This window comes from Ictidomys tridecemlineatus, chromosome 14 (assembly GCF_052094955.1).
Source record: "Ictidomys tridecemlineatus isolate mIctTri1 chromosome 14, mIctTri1.hap1, whole genome shotgun sequence".
Classification (NCBI taxonomy): domain Eukaryota; kingdom Metazoa; phylum Chordata; class Mammalia; order Rodentia; family Sciuridae; genus Ictidomys; species Ictidomys tridecemlineatus.
The window spans coordinates 24,095,789-24,123,086 of NC_135490.1; the positions used below are offsets into that span (position 1 = coordinate 24,095,789).

Sequence of the window (27,298 nt, forward strand, 5' to 3'; positions counted from 1 at the left end):
AGAGGCGAGATTGGAGTCTCTTCTGAGACTCAGCTGAAAGTTTCCTTTGGCAAGCTCATTCAGGTGGTCAGAAAGAATTCAGTTCCATGAGGTTGTGGGGCTGAGGGCTTCAGTTTTTTTGTTTGTTTGTTTTTTGTTTTTTTAGCTGTTAGTTGGAAGCCATCCACAGTCTCTTGTTATGTGGGACTCCTAGGTACTTGATTCCTTAAGACCAACAAGAAGCGAGGAACTCTGGCAAGATGGACACTACCATCTTCTGTAACATCACCATGTCATCATATCACTTACATCTCATTGCCATTGCTTGTGTTCTCTTAGAAACATTCTGGTAGACTCCATAGTTATCTTACCACCACATAGTTTGACAAAGTCATCTTAGAGGGCTCCCTCTACTCCTTTTCCAAATATCCAGGGATTTCATGCAGATTCTTGTGAAAATATTCATGAATATCTGATCTCCCAGAATAGCTCTTCCTATTTGGAGGTTATAATTCTCCCCCACCCACCTACTCCCTGAAGTGCCCAATATTAATACCTTACAAGGAGACTAGCTAGCTAATCAGATAAACTAAATTGTGCTAATAACTTATTGCATTCTGCCAATTCAGCAACATATTTGTATTGTTGAGAGGGCACTGTGAGAAAGAATATCTGCCAGATTTATATTCCTAATACAATTTTTATGTTTTGCTATACGGAAACCTGCTTTCCAAAGCACACTCTGCCAAATGTCTTATGTAGCATTAACAAAGTGATTTAGATTCTTCATAAAATGAGGAAGAAGATTCAATGAACTCTCATATTCTCTCCAGCTCTATGTTTTCACGGTTTTTTTTTTGTTTGTTTTGTTTCATTTTTTCCTCTCTGCCCTCCAACAACTTCTTAAAAAGCAGAAGCTGAATTGCTAACCAAGCGCTCGAGTCCCAACATAGTCCTGCCCAAGTTTTCCTCCCTAAATGTATTTATTACACATATTCCATTTTTAAGTCAAACACTCCTGCTCAGGTACACCAGATGCATCCTTCCCAGAATGCTTTGCCTCTTCCTGCTCCTACCATTCTTCAAGCCAAGAGGAAGTCTCCCCAGTTTACAATGTCTTCCCTTCCTCCTCAGCCCTCCTCCTCCTCCTCTAAATTCCTCTAACTACTCATCTGCACCCTCAGTTGGCCCATGGATTGTTAAGTTTTCTGTGTCTTTGAATTAATTTCAAACTTTTTAAGCCCAGAAAATACCTTCTGCATCTTTGTATCCCCCACCACAATATAATTATAAGTAGAGCAAAGTTTAAAAAGAAAGCTTAATTAAGTGACTATAACCCAAAGAATGAAAATGTTAATTTCAGTCAACAGTGTGTGTTGCAGGTCTGATCAGGGAAGCCATACACATCCTTATAATATACATCCTTGTAAATGGCTCTGTACTTCCAAGTAGACTGTCTCAATACTCTACTCATCACATTAGAATATTAAATATATTTCCATCTCCCATGTTACTCCTTTCAATTAGACTGTCTTTATCCGTCCTATGTCCACTCAAGAGACCCCTTCTCAGTCTTCAAGGCCAAACTAAATTTCTCCTTCCTTTGTGAAAATTGCCCGACCTTCCCAGTTATACTTAAATTTTCTCTCCTTATTGCTACTCTCTTACTTTCTTCCCCATCTCTTATGGTATTGTCTAATAGTTGTTTTTGTGCCTCTCTGAGTTAGCACAATCAGATTTCAAACTCCTAAAAATGGGAAGCATCTCTATCATGATTTTCTTTTTTATCATTCAGAATACCAGGATAGACCCAGCAATAGTATATGATCAAATAATATTTATTCAATCAACTTGGAAAAGATGCTCCAGCAAATGAAGCATACTTTTTTGCTAAAGTAGGTAGAAGTCTTACTGTGTGTTTTCTACAGATTGAATTTCAAAGAAGCCATACTCTAATCTGAGAAGAACTATGTTTTACTTAAAACAAAAGCAGGAATACGGATGCAGTTCAGTGGAAGAGCATTTGACCCTGGGTTCAATTCCAGCACTGTAAAAAGAAATTAAACAAGAGCAAGTAAAACGCAAAAGAGTCTATGGGAAAGGGGCATAATTATACAAGCAGAAAGCCAGCCAAGATTCTAAGAATTTTCAGGAACGCACAGGTGCAGACAAGCACGCCCCCCCCCCCCACACACACACAATGGCTTCACAAATTATTTTTCTAAACTTTAATTCACATACCACTCTGGTTTGTAGAAGTGGTAGAAATATTCTGTTTTCCTTTTTAATATTTTTTTTGTTTATTTTCATTTACACTAGAAAAAAATATATATAATAATTTCAGGGATAGTTTTATTCAGGATGAAGATCAATTAATTTATGTTTAAAGAAAAAACTTAAATAAGTCATAAATAGTTCAAATAATCTGAGGTGTAACAGAGGTTGTGAGTAACCTACCCAAATAACCGAAGCTTGAGAAACAGAAACCACCCTTTATTCTAAATGGAGTCCATCAAGGTTATGAGATCTCAGCGGATCTCCCCACTTCTTAGTTCCACCCTCTGATCTCAGGCCATCCTTAATGTTCTCTAAATGCAAATCATGGATTCTCTCAAGGGTTTTCAGCCCATGAGAAAGGGCTTTACAAAGATAATAATCTTGGGGCTGGTTTTGTGGCTCACTGGTAAAGTGCTTGCCTGGCACTTGTGAGGCAGTGGGTTCGATCCCTAGCACCACATAAAAATAAGTAAATAAAATAAATTTATTTTTTAAAAAGACAGATAATAATCTTTTCAAAGAATCCATTCGATCTCTAGTCACATTAATATAATTTCTACCAATATCCCTGAATTCCCTCAATATGTAACATTGTGTTTCCTTGCAGCTGTTTCCCAAGGCCCCAGGTTCATGCTGTGCTCTGGCGGTTGAGTGATTAAGCTTCTGTGCTATTGCTAAAGAACCCCCTTAGGAAGGACTGACTGTTGGTTTGCAGCAAGCCTTCCACTGTCTGTGGTACAATTGTGATGAGTCAGCTTGTTTTCAGTGGCAGACTCTGGCCGCCAGACAAGGTCCAGACAAGCGTTTCCTCCCCAGCGCCTGGTAGGAAGCTCTGAGCTGCAGGGCTTACCACGGAGAGTTGGCATCCCTCTCCAAGAGCCACAGTTTCTGAAACAATCCTGTACTTTGCTTCACTTACTGAAAAGTACTCCATCCTCACTGACACCAATTTCTAATCAACCTATTTGGTCCTTCCTGCTGACTCTTAAATAAATGGCTGTGTTTCCTCCTTCTCCTGACAACTTCATGACCGCTGACATCACCTTTATGCCATGAGTGATGAGACCAACTCATATCTGAAATCAAGACAGATGAGAGTTTGACAAAACTGATGATAAAATGGTGAGGAAAAAAAAAAGGAATTAGTGATTTTAGTATTACCTTCCACAAAGAGCAGGCATCCCCACACATTTTTAAACTATTTTGTAACACTGGGTTATATGGGTACTTATTTTCCAAACTCTTCAACATTTTTTTGTTTGCTTGCATTTTCCCACTTTCCATATCCATGCTTAGAAAGGAGGTAAGAAAAGATGTGTGCGAATTCAAGAAGAGAGAAGTCCCGGACATAATTGCAAGGCAAGACCTTTGTGGTTTCTTATTCTTCACTTCCTACAAATAGGAAACCAATCTCCTTTTCATTGTAGACTGATAAAACATGAAGGCTCATTGACTGTGGTTTCTACTTTTTTATCTGACTTTAAAACAACTACAAATTAAAAGTAGGCAGGACAGGGGAACAATAAAGTGTCCAACCTCATCTGCTTTTAGCTCTTTTATTCTTTATGGTGAAGTGGCTTCTCAATTTTTTTTTTTTTTTTTTTGGTCAAGCCTATTTTTGAGAAACCACTTTCACAGCTTTTACAAGAAAATGTCACTGTGCTTCTGGTGCAGGCAAGGGGGAATCTAATTTCATTATAGTTAAGTGCCTGACTTCCCATTACCCTCCATAATAGCGTAACATGGTATATTATAGGGCTTTAATAAATAGGAAGGATGTGGGTTGCAGCACATTTTAGTGGAAACCAAATTACTTTGGGCCACACATCTGCCTCCTCAGTTCATCCTATTTGCCACCGTTTCACAACCTAATTACGGGATTTTCTGGAAATTGCTGTCCAGCGGTAACAGGATGACCTGCTTTATGTAGCAGAGACAGGCAGCTACATTGGCTTCAGTCTTCATCACTGTCACCATGTAATTGCATTGGACTTCCATGTTAATCCCCGTAGGCAGGAAGTAAATGAAATATTATAATTACCTTTTATTCCCTTGCCCCTGAAGCCTGGATTAGGGCAGTGGACATCCAAAGGAGAGAAGAAGGGGACAGCCTCTAAGAGTATTACTGATAGTCTGATCAAAGGAAATAGTTGGTCTCATCCCCAGATTTTGCTTCTATTCAGGCCACATCAATATCAGTATGTCTCTTTTGCTTTGTTAAAGTACAAGGGCCCTGTCTATTTAACTCAGGATCACTATGCTACAGGCTGGAGAAATCTTGGGGAAGAAAGGTCTATTATATCAATACATATGTGCATGGAATCACAATTTGAAAGGGTTTTCCCTGAAGGAGAGGGACAAATGAACAGCGCTTACAGAGAGAAGAGCATTTTCAGACTATTCCCCAAAGTACAAACGTTCTCTGCTGTTCCTTTTTAGACCACCGCATTGGGGTCATTAATTGAGATATCTAAGAGTGACCAAAATTTTTGAAAAAGTTCTTAAGACTCGTTTTCTAGGTTTTTATAAAGGACCTTAAAATTCCAATGATTCTTTATTTTTTCCCCTTTTATTTTTTAAAAATTTTTACTGGTTCTTTTGATTCATACATGATAGTAGAATTCATTTTGACATAATTATAAAAACATGGAATATATCTTGTTCCAATTCAATCCCTAGTACCTCTCCTTCCCCTTCCCCTTCCCTCTCCCCACACCCTACTCCTCTCCTTCTATTGATCTTTCTGCCATTTACACATAGTTGGGTTTTTTTTTAATTAACTTATTGTGGATGTCTGCAATGGTGAGATTCACTGTGGTACATTCACATATGTACACAGGAAAGTTATGTCAGGCTCATTCCACTGTATTGCCTTTTTCTATCTCCCCCCCCTTCCCTTCATTCCTCTCTGCCTACTCCATTGAACTTCTGTTCTTTACCCCTTCTGCTCTTTTGGGGAGTTAGCTTCCACACATCAGGGAAAACATTCAACCTTGGGGGTTTTTGGGGGGGAATTGACTTATATCCCTTAGCATGATAGTCTCCAGATCTATGCAGGATAAATAACAACTCTGAATTTAAATTCTATTCACATGCTTTTGTAAAAGCATAAAAAGTGAGACCTAGTAAAGCAAATCCTGATTTTTGAAGAAGGAAACAGCTCTTTGCTTTGTGTCAATTGCCCTTGGTCAGAGTAGATTGAGTGTAACTGCAAACGAGCTACTGGAGAACTGTTGTTCCTGATTACTCTTGGGAAGTCCTCTGAAAATACACCCATATAATGGTATTCACCTAGTTTCTGCTTCCCTCCTTAAGTTTGCTAAGCTTGGACCAGAGTGTGCCTCCTTGAGAAGTACCTTTCCAGTTAAACTTCATGGCAGTTTTTTAGGTAGGACTGATTTTTAGGTGATTTTTCAAAATGCATGTTTCAATAGCTCAACAAGAAGCATGATGAAAAGGGGGTTGACATTCCCTCTAACCAGATGGCTCCTTTGATTTAAAAAAAAAAGACAACAATTTTCATTTTTAAAGTACTACCTTTACTGTATGTCAACTTTGGTTTTACACCCTGACTTAGGAACACAGGAATAAACAAAATAGCCACTGTGTCTGTTCTCAGGGAGTTCATACTCATAGCACATACTGCATGTGCTGTGAGTAAATATGAAACAGGGTATTTAAGTGAGCATTTTTTTTTTGGAACTGTGAACAAAAGACCTCACAAGAACATTTTAAAGGAAGAGAAGTTTATTTGGGGATTCACAGTTTCAGAGGTCTCGGTCCATAGACAGAGAGGCTCCATCACTCTGAACCCAAGGTAATTCAGAACACTATGGCAGAAGGGTGTGGCAGAAGAAAGCAACTCAGGACAGGACACCAGTTAACAAAGAGAAACTAAGCTCATCTCACAAAGGAACACCCCCAAACACCCACCTCCTTCAGCCACATCCTGTCCACAGTTACCATCCAACTAATCTCTGTCAGTGGATTAATGATTGATTAGGTTAAGGTTCTCAAAACCCGATCCTTTCACCTCCAAGCCTTCTTGCATTGTCTCACAGATGAACTTTTAGGAGGCACCTCGTATCTAAACCAAAATACAAGGTAAGTGGGCAGAAAGTATAGGTAGAGGGTCCGGGGAGTTATTTTGAATAGCGTGGTCAAGAAGTCATTCCTCATAGGATATCATTTGAGCACAAACCTGGAGTGATGGAGGAAGCCTTGCAACTAGTAGTGGGTAGAACAGAGCCAAGAAGGTATCTGGTCAGAACACGTTTGGTTGTTCCATAAACAGCGTAGAGACCATGTGCCTTTAGCAGAGCAAGCAAACTAAAAAAAGGGTTGGTAGCATGTGGAGTCAGAGAATGAACTGGGAGCCCCAACATAGGGAATCTTGTGGTCCAAAATGAAGGTTTGAATTTTCTGAGAGGAAAAGACACTGGAGGATTTGAGTAGAAAAGTGATGTGATCTGACTGATGCTTCAGAAGGTGCTCTGGCTGCAAAAGTGGATGGTCAGTTGCAGGAGCAAAGGAGGACTTGGGAAGACCTTATTATAGGAGGCTATAATAATAAAATAATTAAGAGATGATGAAGGCTTAGATGAAGTCCTCTTTAGAAAGTTGGTATGTGGTCCTCCAATGGTATTATGGATTTAAGCAACGACTGTTATTCAGTGTACACCTTTCAAGTAATCATTGATGGAGGACTGCTCATTCATATGGTGCCCAAAAGACAGGACACACATGACTTTCATGTATTTAAAATGTTTTAAGTGTTTGAGAGACAGCAGTTCATAAATTGGGCAGGTGGTTCAGGGGTCCCATGAAGAGATATGAGGGGAATGCTTTTGTAAGGTGAACAGGGGAGCAAGGAAAGAAAACATGTTATTAGTTACAGTGGAGCCATAGCCTTTTGGGGATCATTCCAATCAGAAGTCCCTGGATAGAGGTTATTTGGAGGCTTCTTACTGATTAAGATTAAGTTTCATTTTACCATATACAATAAATTGAGTTTTATTTCACTTATATAGGAACACAAGACACTAGAACTACCTCAGCTTCTTTTTTTTTTTTTTAACACTGCTTATACAGTGGGAAGTATGACTGTACAATTAAGGGATCAGGCTGTCATTGTTCTAATGCAGAGGTCAAACAGATTGGTAGGATAATTGGATTCTATGTGTCTATACATATGATACATAGAGCAGCACACAGGAAGCATTAAGACTGAAATATTTAAATTAAATACAATCAATTCTTTAAATCTAACAAATATAACATCCAGGGGCTAGAGAAACATGCTAAACCATCCCAAGAGGCTGCCAATGGTCAAATACAAAATAGAATTCTAGAGGACAAAAGATTCACTCTCTTCCGCAAGTCAAAGTAATGAGAAAGAACTTTTCTATTTTTAAAAACTAAATATGTAGCAACCAAATGCAAATTTTAGTACTGGGTTGAATCTTTCTCTGAGCATATTAGCCGTAACAGAGAATCCAAGGAAAGGTGCAACATATGGACAGATATTAGATCCTAATAAGGAAATAAGCTTAACTTTATTAGGTATTATATGCTTTTTATTTTGTAGGAAATTTTTTTTTCTTTCCAAAGCTGCTCACTAAAATATGTAGGGGTGAAATGGGAAAGTATCCATAAATGACTTTAAAATCCTTCAACATAAAAATGTAAGCTTAACATTCTTCTCTGTTTTCCTGGACCACAACAATTATCCTTGATCTAAGAGAATAATGGCAGAGGGAAAGACAGAGTAAAAAGAATAGTTATGCTATCCAGTTGAGGTTATAACACTTGATTTTAATATATCTTAGAAAAATATGATCATGATTCAGGAAGGACCTCATAAAACTGAAGAGCACTGAAAATTAGGCTTCACTATTCTTTAATTCACTTAAGCAGCTAAAACAAAATACCACAAACTGAGTATTTTTTCATAATTCCAGAGATTGTGAAGTCAAAGTCAATGCACAGATCAATCCAGTGTCCAGTGAAGTAACTTCCAAGTTGATAAAACTGATAACTTCTCTCTGTGTCCTCACATGGCAGAAGGGGCAAGGAAGCTCTCTGAGGACTCTTCTAAGATAAGTATGCTAATCCCAAGCAGATGTTTTATCACTTAACCACCTTGTAAATGCCCTCCCTGTTAATACTGTATCACACTGGTAGACACAAACCTTCTCACCATAGCAGCTATCCTCAAGGTAAATCTACCTTTAGCTAAATCATGTGCAAAACATTTATAACACACTAAGAATCTCTGTGAGTCTGGCAGACTTTTGGGTACAGAAAACTGCTATCATGATATAGAGTTGGAGAGAAAAGATTCAGAAAAAAAGACTAAAACTCAAGCTACCTGCTATTCCTGCTCATTCACAAGGTACCACTTATTTAATATTCAGTATCCTAACAAACTGACACTTTCCTCTTAAAAAAAAAAAAAGTCCCTATTCAATGAACAACCAGACAAGAACACGATTAGAAACTGTACTAGAAAACACAAGAAAAATCTGTAACAAAGGATAAAAAATATACAGCAGGAAAACTACAACTACTACAGAGATTAAAAACAAACTAATCTGAATTAACTGAAGGAGACTATCGCCTTCTATGGGATAGGATAACACTATAAATTTCTAGAGTTCAAAAAATGATAAGTCAATAGAAAGAGATAAAATGAGAGCTAGAAGTGGTCATAAAATAATAATAATAATAACAATTCCCAAAACTGTGGCATATGCCTGTAATCCCAGAAGCTTGGGGGGGGGCTGGGGCAGAAGGATTTCAAGTTCAAAACCAGCCTCAGCAACTTAGCAAGAGCCTAAGCAACTTAGTGAAACCCTGTCTCAAGTTTTAAAAAATAAAAATAAAAAACTAAGCTGGGGATATGGATCAGTAGTTAAGTTCCCCTGCATTCAATCCCTGGTACCAAATAATAATAATAACAACAACAATAGAAGAGAAAATACAATCAAGGATAATATCAATTAGAGTTCTTTTGTTACAAACAATAGAAATAGACCTAAACTAACTTCAACAAAAAGAGAATTCGATTGCCAGATATAGCAGAACCTTGAAGATCAAAAGGAAAGCATAAATACTTGTTCATACAAAAGCAGGAAGCTCCAGAGGCTTTGTGAAGGAATATTATCATAGTTTTATTTGATGTCACATGTATAATACATGTATGAAAGATAACTATCCTGACACTTGTTCAAGATACTAGGTCCTGAGAAAAAGATATTGGTTATACCAAGGCAATACATGAAGAACTTCAGTACTCGTACAGTACAATGACCTTTCTCATATCTCTAAAAAGGAGGCAAGAATATATAGATTTGCCATTTATCCACCCATGCACCAAATGGGAAAGAAAGAATTCTAAAAAAAAAAAAAAAAAAAAAAAAAAGTTCTTGCTATACAAGTGAATACTGTTGTTATTTTATGTGCTCCACCCAAGCAAATATGTTGCAAGCATGGTCCCCCCTGTAGCAAAGTTCAGAGGTAGAATTTTTAGGAGATGATTGGATTATGAAGGTTGTAATCTCATCAATGGATTAATCCATTATTAACCCATGTATTAATAACGTGAATGAACTTCTGGGTGGTAACTGTAAAGGGTGAGACATGGCTGGAGGAGGTGTGTCACTGTGAGGAGTATTTAGTGTTACCAACTCCTCTCTCCTTCTCTGCTTCCTGGCTGCCACTAATACCTACCAATGTTGATAATCAGGTTCAAGTCCCATTCCCAAGTGTTGAAGTTTGAACACCTGAGAAACACTGAGGTAAGAACAAAAAGTTTTATTTAAAGGATAGAAAAGAGAGAGCAAAAATACTCCTCTGCAGAGGAGGGGGTTCCAAAGCTGGTGCCCAAGGGAGTGGGAGTGTCCGGCCCCTTTGTACATTTTGGTTTCCTTTCTTCTCATACCCATTCGTCCTCTTATCTTGCCTACAAGACCCAAAAGTTGGAGAGATCCAAGGGTGGGAGGAAGCTGCCCAAGGATCCAGGAAGGGAGCCACCCAGGGGCTATTCATTAACAAATCCTTTCAGGGAGAAACAATTGTCTGGAGGCAGGTAACCTTGGCAACAGGTTGAAAGAGGGGGGAGTGCTCTGGAGGTATTAGCATTTTATGTTCTCTTGGATCAGCCTCCATCTTCTTGACCCAATCATTCATTATCCACACTGACTTTTCTTTTGTCCTCCAGCCTGGATCCCCTGCTCTGATAGTGAAATCCTTACTACTGTAAGGGGAAATGGACTATGACCACTCTGGCTGCTTTTGGTTGAGAGGGGGTGACATGGAGCAAGCAGTTTGGGATTTCCATTTAGGACTGTTTGGGGTCAGTAGGGGTCTATGGCAAAAGTCTGGTTTGGAAGTAACAGATTGTAAAGTCATCTGGGAGGTGGGTATTTCTATGAGAAAAACAAGAAGATATGAATGTGATTAATATAAAATAAATGTCATAGCATCTGGATCATGTCAATGAATATTATGATGAAGATAAAAACCAATAATTTCTCAGTAGGAGAAGTATAACTTCTAAGTATACTAAGTATTCTAAGTATAAGAAGTTATTCCCATAAGAAGACCAGTGAAGACATGTCCCCTATTTGGGAATGTACATCTTTAAGGATATTAGTTGTTATTAGGAATGTAAACACAACACCTAGTTTTGTAATGTCATATAATTGTTGTAGAATATCTTTTTATTGGTATAAAAACTATGTGTTTAGTAGAGATTCCTTTATTTCTGTTACTTAGGTCTAGATAATCATACTAACAAACACAGATGAAGCCTTCCTGTGTAGGAGATTATAAATATTTGTAGGCCTTAAATTGACTAAAAATCCTTCTGGTTCTGATAGTCTCTTTGATAGTTATCAGGCACTCTGTCTAAGAATCCCTCTTTTGTAGCCTCCAGTCTTACTCTTGGTGGATCTAACACAAGTGTTCCTCTTAAGTTACATTGAAAAATCTATTCTCTTTTTTTGTTAAATGCCCATGTATGGCTATACTTTGGTACTTTTGTACTTATTTTACTAGGTGTTCAACAGCAAGGTGGTCAAATTGAACTTGTTCCTGTCTATTGTAAGAGTCAGCTGAGTTCCCTTAGGGAGTCCCTCTTAGGAACTTGAGAACAACCTCTTAGCTCCTTTAGTGCCATCTGCCAGGATGGGTCAGAGGCTCTTGACCATGTGTCTTCCCTTGGAAGCATCAAGGACATTCCCCTCTCCAATGACCCTCCCCCATGCAGTGTGTGCACTGGTTGGCTTTCCGTTGTCCAGGGTCTCATTAATCTCCCTGATCATGAAGTCATATGGCCCAGAGTCACAAAGCCCTTAGAGACGTCCTCTTGTTCCCTGGGTTCGAGCTGACCTTAGAGGGCAAGAGCCAAATATTGGCTATTTTTTCTTGTCCTTTTTACTTCCTTAACTTTAGTCTCCAAGGTTTGGTCTTAAACATCGAACAAGCCAGTTTCACCAGTCTTAAAGTAAGAATACTGGGGTTTACTTTTAATGTATCTAACTTTACACTTATGTACTTCTTCTATTTAATTGGGGTCCATATTAGTACTGGAAGTCAGCCTTACATCTTCTCTGTCCTGTAGATGATGGCCTATTATCTCTAATTAACTCAGGTTATTATACTGAAAGTTGTACTCCTATAAGGCATTAACAGAAAGTAGTTATAAAATTTATAAGGAAAGTACAAAATGAAATAACAGGAGTAAAAATATATTTAGTTTGTATAATTGCTATGAACCAAGAATCATAATTTTTATAATCCCAAAACTTTATTTTAAACTTCAGTTTGAAGAACATCAGCTGGGTAAAATGTTCTTCTAAACCTTATACTTTAAAGACTTACATACTTGGAAGATATACTACATCCAATATACAAAGAAGTCAGCAATAGTATCATGATTACACTGATGTTCTTATATTAACCAAGTTTAGCTTTTAAAGAAAAATTTAGACTCTGTAATGTAGTGTAACACAGTAAAATAACAGTTGTTGTTTAACCAGAGTCGTAAAAACCCTAATTCCTTTAAAACCGGTTACTGTAAAGAATAAAACTTAACAGACACAAGAAATTATCTTGAAGATAAGACCGGATTAATGCTTTAAGAAATTCTTGTTACTTCAACCCATAGAGGACTAAACTCTGGTTTATTTTTTATTTTTTTTATTAGTTGTTCAAAACATTACAAAGTTCTTGACATATCATATTTCATAGATTTGATTCAAGCGGATTATGAACTCCCATTTTTACCCTATATACATAATGCAGATTCACATCGGTTACACATCCACTTTTTTACCTACTGCCATACTAGTGTATGTTGTATTCTGCTGCCTTTCCTAACCTCTACTATCCCCCCTCTCCTCCCCTTCCCTCCCCTTCCATCCCCTCCCTTCCCATCTTCTCTCCCTACCCCATCTACTGTAATTCATTTCTCTCTCTTGTTTTTCCCCCCTTTCCCCTCACTTCCTCTTATATGTAATTTTGTGTAACAATGAGGGTCTCCTTCCTTTTACTATGCAATTTCCCTTCTCTCTCTCTTTCCCTCCCCCATCTCATCCCTGTTTAGTGGTGATCTTCTCATGCTCTTCCTCTCTATTCTGTTCTTAGTTGCTCTCCTTATATCAAAGAAGACATTTGGCATTTATTTTTTAGGGATTGGCTAGCTTCACTTAGCATAATCTGCTCTAGTGCCATCCATTTCCCTGCAAATTCTATGATTTTATCATTTTTTAGTGCAGAGTAATACTCCTTTGTGTATAAATGCCACATTTTTTTTTATACATTCATCTATTGAAGGGCATCTGGGTTGGTTCCACTGTCTAGCTATTGTGAATTGTGCTGCTATGAACATTGTTGTAGCTGTGTTCCTATAGCATGCTCTTTTAAGGTCTTTAGGGAATAGTCCAAGAAGGGGAATAGCTGGGTCAAATGGTGGTTCCATTCCCAGCTTTCCAAGGAATCTCCATACTGCTTTCCAAAATGACCACACCAATTTGCAGTCCCACCAGCAATGTACAAGTGTACCCTTTTCCCCACATCCTCGCCAGCACTTGTTGTTGTTTGACTTCATAATGGCTGCCAATCTCAATGGAGTGAGATGGTATCTTAGGGTGGTTTTGATTTGCATTTCTCTGACTGCTAGAGATGGTGAGCATTTTTTCATGTACTTATTGATTGATTGTATGTCGTTCTCTGAGAAGTGTCTGTTCAGGTCCTTGGCCCATTTGTTGATGGGGTTATTTATTATCTTATTGTTTAATTTTTTGAGTTCTTTGTATACTGTGGATATTCGGGCTCTATCTGAAGTGTGAGGAGTAAAAACTTGTTCCCATGATGTAGGCTCCCTATTTACCTCTCTTATTTAAACTCTGGTTTATATCAGTACATATTAATATTTGACGTTAGGAAAAACCTTGAATAGCTTTAATTAATTGTGCTACTTGTATATAGCCAATTTAGTTACACATAAATTTTTTTAAATTTGCCCTCCGTAAACCTTCTGTGACTTACTTAGATATGCTAAACTTTCTACTTTACCACACAAACACATTCTCATCCAAAAACATGTCTTTTTCCTTCTACTTTCATACTAAAACATTTCTATACCTAGAACCTCTTATTTCTCTTTCCTGGCTATTAACCCCTTTTGTAAATTCATATTTTGAAACAACCCCTATAAAATTTCTGAATTTAGACAAATTATTCCACTTTAATAAAATGAAATAACTTGTCTTTATAGTACTTTAATTGAAACTCAACTGAAGCATTTTGGATCCTTTGTATGTATAAATACAACTGATAGAATCTTAATTCTTATCAACCTTGTTTTTAGTGAAGACATAGAAACAAAATAATATCAAACATTTTTCATTTACCCATTTATAAAAACCCACATACTGCTTAAATATATTACCTTATGGAATTTAAGAAGTTAAAAGTACTTGATTTTATATTTAGCAGTTGCTGTTTTGGCACTTTAACTTTGCAAATTAATCAGATATCTCTAACACATTTATGAAGATTAATCCCACTGATGTTAAATCTAACATAATCATTTTTAACTGTAAAATTCAAGACATCAGACAAGTGTAGTTAACAGTAATAGCCATCTCTTCCTTATTAAAGAAATACCCTAGAAGCAATGGATAGTGCATTCCAGATATTTTATAAAAACTAACACTCTATTAATTGTCTGACCACCTAGAAAAATTGTGAGTTAATGATTTTAAAGACGTCTTACTCTCATCTCTTTACCTAATTTAAAATGAACTTTTCAAGTCATGTGAACTAAAAGGTATTTGGATTCATTTCCCTTTTAAATTTTAACTTATGAGTGCTCATTTATCTATGCCAATTTTGATATCATGTACATGATATATGAACATAAGTACATATAGACACAACAATAGCATACACAGGTGTATACACATATATAAAACACACAGGAAGCAATGAACTTGTAGCTTTTTGTAGGTACAAGTCTCCACAGGTAGGAGACAATGCCACAGATGTTTATTAAAGCCTTTATTATATTTAAACTATTAGAAATTAAAATATAGTCTATCAGACTTTTACATTATGACTTAAATATAGGGAAGGCCTGTACAGTTGGAAATATTAGATGTAAAGTCCAACAGCCATGAAGGACACCCAAAAAAGGTTCAGCTGGCCACTTGTCTTCAATGGTTATCAGATTTATCCCCGACAGCACCATGTCTATGTCCTTCTTAGAATTTTGTAAAAGGAGATTTTCCAGTGTATTTGAGAGCTAACCCTTGAAAATTGGCCTCTGAACAAAGATTGTGAAAACCTCTATAGTTAGATAAAATAAGACTGATCAGAAAAAAAAAAGTATTAATTTAGGCATGCAGGATCAAATGTGAATTCATCATAAAACCAAGAGCTCAAAAATATAAAAACAAACAAACAAACAGGAGTTCTAAAAAATGAGATGGCCATAATCACGCTAGTAAAGGAACATGCAGAACATCTTTATCAAATCAGAATGCACTTTTGGGTCAGATTAGAGTCAGTTTAGATATTTAAAGAATGTGAGAGTCCTGAAATCCTCAGGTCAAGATTCTCAGATCTCAAATCAAAGAAGACTTGTATACATGAGATCATTCCACTGTTCCCTTCTTGTGCTACAGCATTTAGGGAGGAACTCACTGAGAAAGCAAGGTGGTAGAATGTGAGAGCAGATAAGATAGCCAGAGATTCAGGTCCCACAAGTGGCTTAAATTTAAAAGTGACACTTTTCCCCCTGTGTTCTCAATCAGTTCCCTAAAGGCTTTGCAAGTCTTGCAAACTCTGCAAGCACCTAAGCATGTGTAATTTACTTTTCAAATGGAAACCTTGGAGAGAGAGAGAGAGAGATCTGGCAGAAGCTAAATGAGAGAAGCTACTGTTTTTAGCTTGAGAGTCAAAACCTCATGTACAGGGTATTTAAATCATTTTTTTTTTTTGTAAAATCAGTCTCTTAAGGTATGGTCCTATAATTTATATTTCTTCTAGAGACAAGTTTTTATACCCCCAATTGGTAATCAGGCCCAGGTTGGAGGCAGAAAATTATGAGACATTTCCTTTTTCCAGCCATGATTAGGTCATTTCCCAGGCCTGGCAACAGAAGAAAATGAAACACTTTTTGAGCATTTAGATCCTGGAGCCTCTAGTAACTAGCAGTTTCTACCACCACCACCCTACCCCACCCCACCCTCATTTTAAGCATAAGGCACCCCTCTGAAACAACATGAAAATCCCAATTTTTTTTCAGCATGCAGGCTAGTAGTGAACCTGGCATAACTGTTGAAAATGAAACTCCCATCTGGGCACGAGAAACCAGATTCAGGCACCTGTGCCAGTGAAAACTGGCCATAGGGACCCTCCCTGTGAACTTCTGATGGTCTAGCAAACCCGTCTCTTACCATATAGTCAGTCCTGCCAACTCTGTTAGCATTATCGGCAGAATGCAAGGGTCTTTGCTTGCCCCATATCAAAGACCAGGGAGAATTCAAAGTTACAGGCATGACTAACCTTCTCCTGCCACCAGAAACTTCCAAATGTGATGATCATGGGGAAAGAGCCTATGATAGGGTAAATTTCTCTGCTCTGTGGGCTAAAGGAATCTCCAGAGGGTAAGGAGGACATCTAGTGGTCATTAGATGCTTAACGCCCTTTACCCAGAGGAGTTTATGGAAGGGATGAATTGAAAAATGCCTCCTTTAGCAGCCAAAGAAACTTGTGGAGCACATCTGAGCACAGAAACAGCAATGGGGAGGATCCTGACAGGCTTGTAAAGACCTAATAGGCGAATAAGGAGAACGCAGGCATTTCCTTATGAACCATTCCCTGTAAAATGTCCCTCTCTCAACAGGTAGAGTTTGATGTGCAAGGGGAGGGGAGTGCTTAGGAGAAGCGAGTGTGGGAGAGCACAGCATGGCTCATTCCATGTTATTCCATGTTGGGGCTTTCACTCAGTGCTGCTTGATGGACCAGTCACTACAGGATACTCCATAAGTGTGATTGGGAGAGGAATCTGGGGAGAAAACTTTAAGGTTCACCAGGGAGTGGCCCAGATTATAACCCCGAGGTTGTTCCAACTCTTTGTCTATCTTTGCACATCCAAAGAAAGAACCAAATTAGAAATCCTGTGTACTCAGGGCAAGTGTACTCCCAGCCTGGATAGGATAGTGAGAAATTGTCCGAAAGAAGAAAGAAAGAAAGAAAAAAAGAAAGAAGGAAGGAAGGAAGGAAGGAAGGAAGGAAGGAAGGAAGGAAGGAAGGAAGGAAGGAAGGAAGGAAGGAAGGGAAGGAGGGAGGGAGGGAGGGAGGGAGGAAGGAAGGAAGGAAGGAAGGAAGGAAGGAAGGAAGGAAGGAAGGAAGGAAGGAAAGAAAGAAAGAAAGAAAAGACAAGACATAATTCAGAAAGATGTGGGGGTGCATGCAAAGGAGCTTACCTCAATGATGACATCAGGGTTACCTCCGGAAATTATAACAGTGGTGTTGAAAACCAGTTTCAAACCCTGGTCCCTGGTGTTGAAGACTGAACACCTGAGAAATATCAAGGCAAGCACAAAAAGCTTTATATAAAGAATAAAAGAGAGAGAGAGAGAGAGAGAGAGAGAGAGAGAGAGAGAGAGAAGACAAAAAGATGCCTTTGCAGAGGTGGGGGGTCCAAAGTTGGTGCCCAAGGGAGTGGGGGTGTCCTGCCCCTTTGTATTTTGATTTCCTTTCTTCTCATACTCTCTCCTCCGATTATCTTGTCTATATGACCCAAAAGGTAGAGTGATCCAAGGGTGGAATGAAGCTGCCCAAGGATCCAGGCAGGAAGGCTTTCAGGGAGGAACAATTGCTTGGAGGCAGGTAACCTTGGCAACAGGTTGGAGGAAGGGGAAGTGCTCTGGAGGTATTAGCATTTTTGTGTCCTCTTGAATCAGCCCCCATTTTCCTGACCCAATCATTCATTACCCACACTGACTGTCCTTTTGCCACCTGGCCTCACCACAAGCTGAGCAGTTTTTCTCTGTCATGCCTTTCCACCATGCTGTTTCTGTCTCTGAGCCAGCCACCCATGGACTCAATCCTCTGAAACAGTGAGCCAAAATGAATCTTTCCTCCTCTAAATTATTCTTGTTGGGTATTTTAGCCACAGTGATGGGAAGCTGATGAACACAGTTGCAAAACCAGAATTTATTCACTGTCCACTGACAGGTTTGAGAACAAATGAAAAAGGAAAAAATTAAAAGTAAACAATAAAAAGCTCACAAAGAAAGTGGTAGTTTTAAAAGACAAAGGCGATCAAGTATGATACACTCAAATAATTCCTTTTGAGATAAACAAATGATTGCTGAAGATGACAGCATAAGAATGCACAAAATATATTCATCACCAACATTTCCCACTACCCCATTTTTTGCAGGTGTTTTTATGCAGAGTCAAGGGGAAGGTTGGTAGAATTTTCTGGTTTGCTTGTTCCAACAATAGTGAACACAGCAATGCTATAGACCGAACAGTATTTTCTCCATATGGCTCAACAATGCAGCTCCCCAGTGAGATGCTGGCACTGAGAATTTATTTATTGTTATTTGTAGCTTGTTTATAATCCAGTCTATTTACAATAAACAAATTGGTTTCTCATTCTCACCTGAGTCACACATGAATTAAACTGTGTTACTGAGCAGATCTGATTATAAAAGTTACAGAGAAAGCAGAGGCAAGTCTATGTAACTACTTTTTACCTGGTATTTTAAATTGTAACTTGGCAGGAAAAGAAATACAGCTTTTACTTACATTGTTTTCCATTAAAAAAATATTGAAGAAATATACAAAAAGAAAAATAAGGCTTCATGGTGACATCTGCTTGGAACAACATCACCAGAGCCTGTGTGACACTGCACAGGGCAGATGTGGGTTATGCTGACTATTTGAGATAGGAAAAGGTGTCACACAACTACTTGAATTATCCAAATTATCTGACCACATTATCAGGTGAGTACAGACCAGGAAACCCTGGGTCTCTGGCTCAGCTAACCCTAAGAAATTCTACACTAAAGCAAAACATTAGCAGTTACAGTGGGTGATCCTTCCCTGAGGATTCTTCAGATTTTGCCATTCTTGTGTAGCTCCGCCATGGAGAATAGGTGCCCAAAACAGATCAGGCCTCATGTGGTTCCCACAGCCCCTCCTTACTATAAAACCACTCTGGGCTTTGCCTTTTTCAGGGGGTATTTTCAGAATTAAATGAAATATAATATGCAAGGTAATAAGAACAGTACCTGAGGTTACAATTATGTGATAAATGTAACCTGTTATCTTTACTGTCATTAAAATATCATGAATAGTAAAATCATAATAATAATGGAAGTGAACATTTGGGATCACTGCAAAGGGCACACTTTGAAATAGATCGGTTCAAATGCACAACTCACTCTTCCTTCATGGTACGCATGTTGTATTTTACACTTCATAGGTCCTGTGTCTATTTCTGTGCTGTACATACATTGTTCACTGATATGACTGTAACCAATCTGAAGACACTACTTCCTCTTCAAATGTTCATGAACTTCAGCATACAATGCTAAATAGCACTGGTGTGTTAAATTTTCTCAAGAGCAATAAAATTAGACTGCCTTTTGCTTTTAAGAAAATCTAGTAAAAGAATAATAACAACAACAACTAACATTTAGTTTTTTCCCAATACATTATGATGAAAGTCACTGGAAATAGACTATATTTGAACTTTTTAATTTTTATTTTACAAAGGAAAAACACGTTTGTTGGGGCTACATTTCCCCAGTCTCTTACTTAAAAAAAAAAAAGGCCTCTGTGACCTGAAAAACCTGTTCTTTGTTTCAAAAGAAAATGCCATATGTAGCTATATCAAAATGTATGTATAAAATGACTACATATTCTATAGGCAGATGCTGTGGAAACTAGAAAAACTAATAAATATTGCATAAAAAATAAACTCTATCTTTTTATAGTGTTCATAAATGAAGGGAAGATTTTCCAAAGTAATATTTACAAGGAAAGGATTTACATAAATAATGCCTAAAATTGCTATTAAAAAATAGCCATTAAAAATTAAATCACATCCATACTTACCATCACTGGTATTGTATTCAATTACTAGTGCATTTTATAAGTTATTTTTACACTCTTATTTAGTAATAGATTTTTACCAACTTGGAAAATTTTTTGCCTGATAATTTTGACTGTTTTTTTTAAATAAGTGCTGCGTTTGATTAGATATAGACTCCCATATGCTTTTTTATATAAAGGTGTCACTCTGTCCATCAACAATATTGATGACCTCAGGAAAAACTGCATTTCAGGAAATCGTGTTTTGCTTACAGAAGAGAAATTTGAATGCTGCCTCCTTTTGTCATGCAAAAATGGAGCCTATGTTCTTCAGAATGATTGGCAAGATATATAAGCTAATATTTATAAATTGAATTCATCAGGAAAAAAATGTGCTAGAATCTTCTGAAATGCACTGGGTTAGGAGAGAGTTGAAAATCTGGAGAGAAATATACTTCCTGTTTCTTTATAGGATTTGCCTAAACTTGTCTGTTTTTGAAATTCTGCCAAGTTTCTCAGTGTGTGGTACTGCATGGCATGGCCATATACATGTGTGTGTGCATGCGCGCCTGCACCAAAGGATGGGCCTGTCACTTGAGCCCATGTTATTTTCCTGTGGTTCTGGGGATTGAACCCATGGCCTTGCACATGCCAGGCAAAGCACTCTACCACTGAGCTACATTCCCAGTCTTATTTGAGCTCATTTTTAAGAAGCTACCCAACAAAGACTTTCATTTCCTAAATGTACTGATCCTAAGGACTTGGATGAGACAACTGTGGTTACCATGATGAGATCACTGTCATATTCAAGTTTCACAGGAAGAGAAGCAAGGAGAGATTAGGTGGAAGGAGAGCCTGGTGGGATGGCTGCTGTAGATTCTGAACTTTTGTTCAGTCCTAGCAGCAAGCTCTCCTTCCTGGCTTAAAAATCCCCCTGCGTGCTTCCATCTCCGGCCCTTTATCTCTTTCTCTGCTTCTTACCCTCTTTCTAAAAGCACAGTGCAAACCAACCACATGCATTCTGACAATGTTTTCTGCTCTATCTCAGCTGGAATCATAAATAAATAGAATGGAGCTCACCTAGTAGGCTGAAAAATGACTTACATTGGAGAAAACCTAAGAAGTCAGGAATAGGACTATTTGAGAACAGCAGAAAAATTTGTGGAATTAAGTAGAAATGTCCTGTCCTTGTTTAGAAGGTGGCATAAGTAATTTTGTATGGGTCCATTTGGTTTCTATTACATTGTGCTATTTTCCCTGGGAAAAGCCACAGATTTTCTATTTCAGTTTCTTCATCTATGAAATATACTAATCTATTTACTTTATATTGAAGCTTAAGACAGAATGGGAAGATGTTATTCACTCCTGCAGAGCCTTAAAAGAAATTTTATTTTAATTTATTAGAAATCTCAAAACTATAAGTGATGATAAGGCACATCACATGGATTGATTTGGATTTACAGAGAATTTATTTCTTTTTTGTTGTTGTTACATGCTTTTTTGACGTTCTATTTCTTTTCTGACTGTATTTGTACACATGCCTCTTATTTAAAATATTTGAAATAATTTGGGAAGGAAATTTATATCAAGATAAATAAAGTAAAACTCTTAGATAAAAGCAAAATATCGTTGGAACAACACCCATAGAGCATCACTATTTTAATTATAGTTGCATTATTGAATTTCCTTGCCTGAAAGAATTTGGGTTTTGTTATCTTCCTAGGGAAAAAAAAAGAAAGTTGAGAAACTATTAACCTTTGATAACCTTTACAATATTTTTTCAAGTTTGCCATGTGCTGCCAAGGGATCATTTCCAGACAGAGCAGAAAATTCATTAGACTTGAGTGTTTCAAATATCTATATCAAGGACAAGGACAAAACTGCTGTCATAGAGAAAGGGCTGGTACACTAGGGCACAATAACTTCCATTTTTCTTCATCTGGATCTGGTGACCCATTCCATAAAAGTGCCAACACTGCACTATTTGATCCAGACGAACACAGGCTATGACATCGAGATAAACACTATTTGCTCGGATTGCCCCATGCAGAGAGCATGGATAGACCACACTCCTGACAATACTCAGAATCCCACGCAGCAGAGTCAAAAGTGACATCTGGTTCATGTGACACTCGAAGAGTTTTTGCCCAAAGTCTTTCTGTCTCCCATAGGCAAAATTTTCCCATCAGTGGGAAAGCTAAATTTAAATTAAAGTGCTCGTTAATTGTCAGAGGCTATCAGAATTTTGATGAGTGAGCAACTGTAACACCGACACCTTTACAATTTAACTTTATATTTTTTTTCAAAAATTCTCATGTAAACCGCTGTTTAATTGTTTTTTAATGTTTTGACATACGTTAGCCCATTTTTATAAGTATGTCTCCCTTACAAACCAGATGTTTCCCTGTAGGGAGGCTTGAGTGTGTCTGTTTCTGGGCATCATTCATCTCAATTCATCATCACCTCCTCCTTGGTCCCTCTCTTCCCTTGGCTCCTGTGTCATAATTTCATCCAGATTTCACTCAGCCTCTCTCCTTCTTTGACTTTCATGAACCTCTAGTATATTCACGTCCCCAGGTCCTGTTCTTTTCTCACTCTATCTGTTGTGGATCATTTCATCTAAATTTTTTGCTGATGACCAAAAATTTACACCTGCATCTATACCACTAACCCAGATCTTTCTGCTCAATCTCCTGAATATTCTACTATCTATTTAATAAGTGCTTTGGGATATTGCAACTCATACCAAATATTCCCCAATGGACCTCGTCATCTCATCTGTTTCCATTCTCAGTTCCCAGTTTATTCTGTTGTCTCAGAACCCCCTGGTTCACTCCCTCTTCCTATTTCCACTGCCTCTGCCTTGGTTGAAACTTTTGGCTCCCACTTGCATACCTGGAACAGCCTCCTAACCTTCCTACCTAGGACACCCATTCCTGGTATCTACTCCAAACTTCCATTCCCACCCTTCTGCCAACACAGGCTCTCGAGAATGGAAATATGATCATCATATCACTCAGTCCTTCAGGGAATCCTCGTTGACTCTAGCATGGTATGTGTGAGTTTGTGTATGAGAGAGAGGAAGGAGGGGAGAGAAAAGAGAAAAGAGAGAGGAGAAAGAGAATATGATATGCTTTGGTGTCACATGCTCTTGTTTCAAATCCACACAACCATGTGACATCCGTCTGAACACTTAAGACTTTCTCCCTAACCTTAGTTTTCACATCTATTTAATGGGGATAATAACTATACCTAACTCAGGGGAACTGTGAGGACAAACTGAGAGTAAGTGCGCAAAGCATTGAGCCCAGGACTTGGCACGTAAATAGGCATTTGATCAATGTTGATTACTGTTGTTATCACTTGACAAAGTCCACACTCCTCAGTATTACATGCCGACCCTACCCTTGAGCAGCTGGTCCTTTCTACCCTCAATTGCACCTGTGTCCAAGCCTCCAATACCCTAAGACTCTGTCATGTCAACTGCCAAGTTCTATCTCCTGCTGTGAAAATGCCATTCTTCTGTCTGAAATACTCTGTCTTGGGCCATTCTTCTCCTGGCCAACTTCTACTCACTCTCCAAGCCATTTCTTTTTCTGGACCTCTTTCCCTGACTAACACCCATTTCTGGGTTATAGGTCTGTGCTATAAACTTAATAATCATTTCAGTTTAAAAAAAAAATAAGGAGTGAATTCTATGTGTCAAATGAGGATAAAATGGTGTCTGGAATTCAGATCTGATCCTAAAAGAGCACACAGGTGATAGTGAGATAGCACCTTCTATGGCAGGTGTGTGTCCAAGCTTCATGGGACTGTGTAGAAGTGGCTACTTTAAAGTTCCAAGATAGCTATCTGAAAGAAATGGGATTTCTGGAATCTTCTGAGTGTCCTTAACATGCATTAATTTATTGTTCAAACTGAGACATTTCTAAGAATCAAAGATACTATTAATAAGTACCCTGAGCAATAGACATAAGTCAGATTGTCCAGCATATATGTCCCCCTCTGGCTACATTGTAATAAACTGTCTGCCTCCTAGGTTATAAAGTGACCAGTTCTTAAAACAGTTTTGATATATCTTGGTGTGAGTTTGTTGAATGCCTGGGATTCGTGGGTCTTAGATAACAGAAGTAGTAGAACCGAGGACAGTCAGAAAACACAGAGGGTTGGGTATCTCAAGAACAAGCAGAAAGCAGAAGTGCCTACCTTATTGCATCAGGCCATCAGAAGCATGGCAGCAGCAAGCAAAATAAGGAAAGAGAAATGAGCTTCCTAACCAGCAGCAGAGTGAAATATTCCTCTGTGGTTTTGTTGATTCACCCATATAATGCTTGGCACATATCACCTGAACAATGAGGCAGGGGGACAGAGGAGAGTAAGACCCCAAATGTCTTCTGAGCACCTCCTTTCTCACAAGACTAAGGCCAACAGCAAAGGTTTAATTCACAGAAGATATCAGACTTTGCCACGGGGCCAGATTTCCTTATCTTTGCAGCACAGGCAGATTTACCTATGACCGTGACATTCAGCAAAATGAATGGCTTCCTCTTTTTCAGCTCCAGAGAAGAGAGAACATATGAACACACAGGGAGAGAACAAGACCCTCAGAATATGGTTATCAGAACCACACAGTTGGAGCAAAAGCAAAGTAATAACACCTGAAGCACAGCTAAGGACCAATCGAATTTGATAAGAATCAGTGCCTGTACAGAATTAGGGGGAGGCCTCTCCTCCGTGTATACTGTATATTTTTGTCCCCCAAAGGGGTGCTGGCAAACGTCATATTACAAGGACAAGAAAAGGGTCCTTTGAGTTCTTTTTTTTTTTTTTTTTTTGCATTATAAGAAGCTAGCAGTGAATAGAATGACCTACAGGCAGTTTTCTATTCTATTTATAGCTAAAACTGAATATTTAGAAGCCAGTGGTGACCTAGTGACTGCAATTTGCAATCCCAGAAGGGATGTATACATAGATAAATGATTCAAACCCAGGAAAGCCCATAGTTATACTGCACAATAATCACAGGCTCTTAGAGGCATTATACCACCCAGCTGAAAGGGAGAACCTGCCCCCAAGCAGGTCAAAGCACTTTGGAAGATACTTTTTACACTTTATCTTCTTAGCATCTTTGTGAACTAAAAAGAGGAGAAGATTATAATATTCAGAGAGATTTAAAAGGATATGAATATAGGACACAAAAATTTCCTAAGAAGAAAGAATCTTGGTAGTTAAAATGTTATTATTATTTTTTTTTTTTACTTTTTATGACAGAGAAATATCTGCTTTTAAGATGCATACTACCCCAGAACCATGCATACAGAGGTCTTCCAGAGCTCTGTAAATTCCAGGAATTACAAGAGCAAATAGAAATACAAGTATATTTCACTGCTGAATGCAAATGATTTCACTATTTCACTGATTGAATATACATGGAGTGCCAGGTTGGAAATTAACTGGCCTACTTTAGGACCTGTCTCCAAAACTTACAGCTGGGTACCTAGTACTAGCACTCATGGGACCCAGTCCCCAACTTGTATCGTTGGTCTAAGCATAAGATGAAATTATACAGAGAAGGTCTGGCCACTCGTGGAGTATTATACAATTCTAAAATACTGAATTCTTTCTTATTTTCCTGTGTGTGTGTGTGTGTGTGTGTGTGTGTGTGTGTGTGTGGCCCTGGGGATTGAACCCTTGGCCTTGTGCATGTGAGGCAAGCACTCTACCAACTGAGCCACATCCCCAGCTCTCTCTTGCCTTTTAGTCCCATGACTGAAGGGCACTCAACAAGAACTTAGGAACACAATTCTTTTTTTCTAAAATTTGTTCTGGCCTCTTCTGCTCAGCACACCACAACCCATGAAGCTGATATGCTACAAGAAAACCTATTAATTAGTAAGTGTATCTCGTGCACTCCACTAAATGGGTTAAATTAAATACTGAGTTACATTAAACACTAGGCCTGAGTCAAAATAGCAATCATTGATTCCTTTGACATACCTGATGGCATTCTATGCTGGAGGGCATACAACTACATTTAAGAAGCGGAAGGTATGAGTAAAGAAAATAGCTTTCAGCTGAGAGGAGGGGACAATTCTAGTGAAAAACAAGCTCCAGCCATTACTCAGTTTAAAATAAGAAATCATTAAGAAGGCGTGTTTAAACAATGAGCACAAACCAATGCCTCCTGATGTGAATCCCTAAAATAAATAATAAATAACAATGAAACTGACAGGTGGGTTTCTTTCTGGAAGCAGAGGTTGAAACACAAATGTGGGTACGTTTGATTTCTTGAAGGAATATGCTTCAGCAATGTCCTTCAAGAGAGAAGGAGGTAAACCTGGGAAAGGGAAGGGAGCCAACGACCATATGTGGAGCATAAATCACCTACAGAAGTGACACTCCGTGAGGAGGAGAGGAGGCTTTTCCATGTGGGCCAGTGGCCATCCCTGGGGAGGGCACAGGGCATGGGTGTGAGCTCTTAGACTTCTCTGGGTAGGGCAGCTGCACACAAGCAAAGACCCTTGAGCAGAGCAGGAGCAGCTGTGGGTGTTCCCAGAGCACCAGCAGGGACTGGGGAATGGACACATCATCAGGAAAAGGGATCTGCATGGAGCATTGGCAGCCTCCAGGACTGAGACCCTGTGGATGGCCTGAATACAATTGTAAAGACCACTGAAGAGCGACTACCTTGGAAATGCCTACTTTGCTCACTTTCCAAAATTTCTAGTATTTACTCCCCAAACTCCTCTTGAGAAGAGACCCTGTCATAATTATCTTTTAACTTCCACCACATCTTGCAGCATGCTGTGAATCTGATGTTTCCTCAGTTCATTAAACAGAAAGGTACAGAGTGTCATGGAATAGGGTAGAATCAAGTTTCCTAAAAATGCATTGGAGCTCTTAGAAGGATATAAGTTACCTCATCCCAGAAAACATGCTCAGTGTAACCACACTGATCAAAAGCAGAACCGTGCCATAAGCAAATATGTTCCTGCTCTGAAGATAAGCAAGTATCATCATAGAATACGTGATATCTATGATAAGCTTTTTTAAAAAACAGTTTCATTGATATCATTTACATAACAAAAATCTTACCTGTTTAAAGTGTCTAATTTGGCAATGATTTTTTTTTTGTACTTTCAGAGTTGTATAAGCGTCTTTATAATCTTAGAACATCTTCACCAATTCCCATAAGAAAACTTGTTCCTGGTTGCAAATTCTGATACCATATAGCTATGTAACTATGAGTAACTTAGTCTCTCTGAGTTTCAATTGCCTCATCCTGTAGGTGGGAACTGCAACATACAATTTCTTTGTTTGTTTGTTTGTTCTTTTTAGTTATAGATGACTGTGAGTGTATTTGACATATCATATATACATGAAGCATAACATCCCATTTTCGTGGTTGTACATGATGTGG

The 27,298-nt window shown here is 38.3% G+C and overlaps 1 protein-coding gene and 1 long non-coding RNA gene across 3 annotated transcripts in view; one reads left to right on the forward strand and one right to left on the reverse strand.

Moving 5' to 3' along the window:
• The window catches only part of Galntl6 (polypeptide N-acetylgalactosaminyltransferase like 6), a 1,056,167-nt gene that overhangs the window by 899,252 nt on the left and 129,617 nt on the right, over positions 1–27,298 (forward strand). The gene's annotated exons all lie outside the window — the stretch shown is intronic.
• The window catches only part of LOC144370311 (uncharacterized), a 207,347-nt gene that overhangs the window by 13,062 nt on the left and 166,987 nt on the right, over positions 1–27,298 (reverse strand). For both annotated transcript variants that reach the window (XR_013430284.1, XR_013430288.1), the window contains one exon: positions 17,256–17,349. This is a non-coding gene — a long non-coding RNA (uncharacterized LOC144370311). The remainder of the gene's footprint in view (positions 1–17,255; positions 17,350–27,298) is intronic.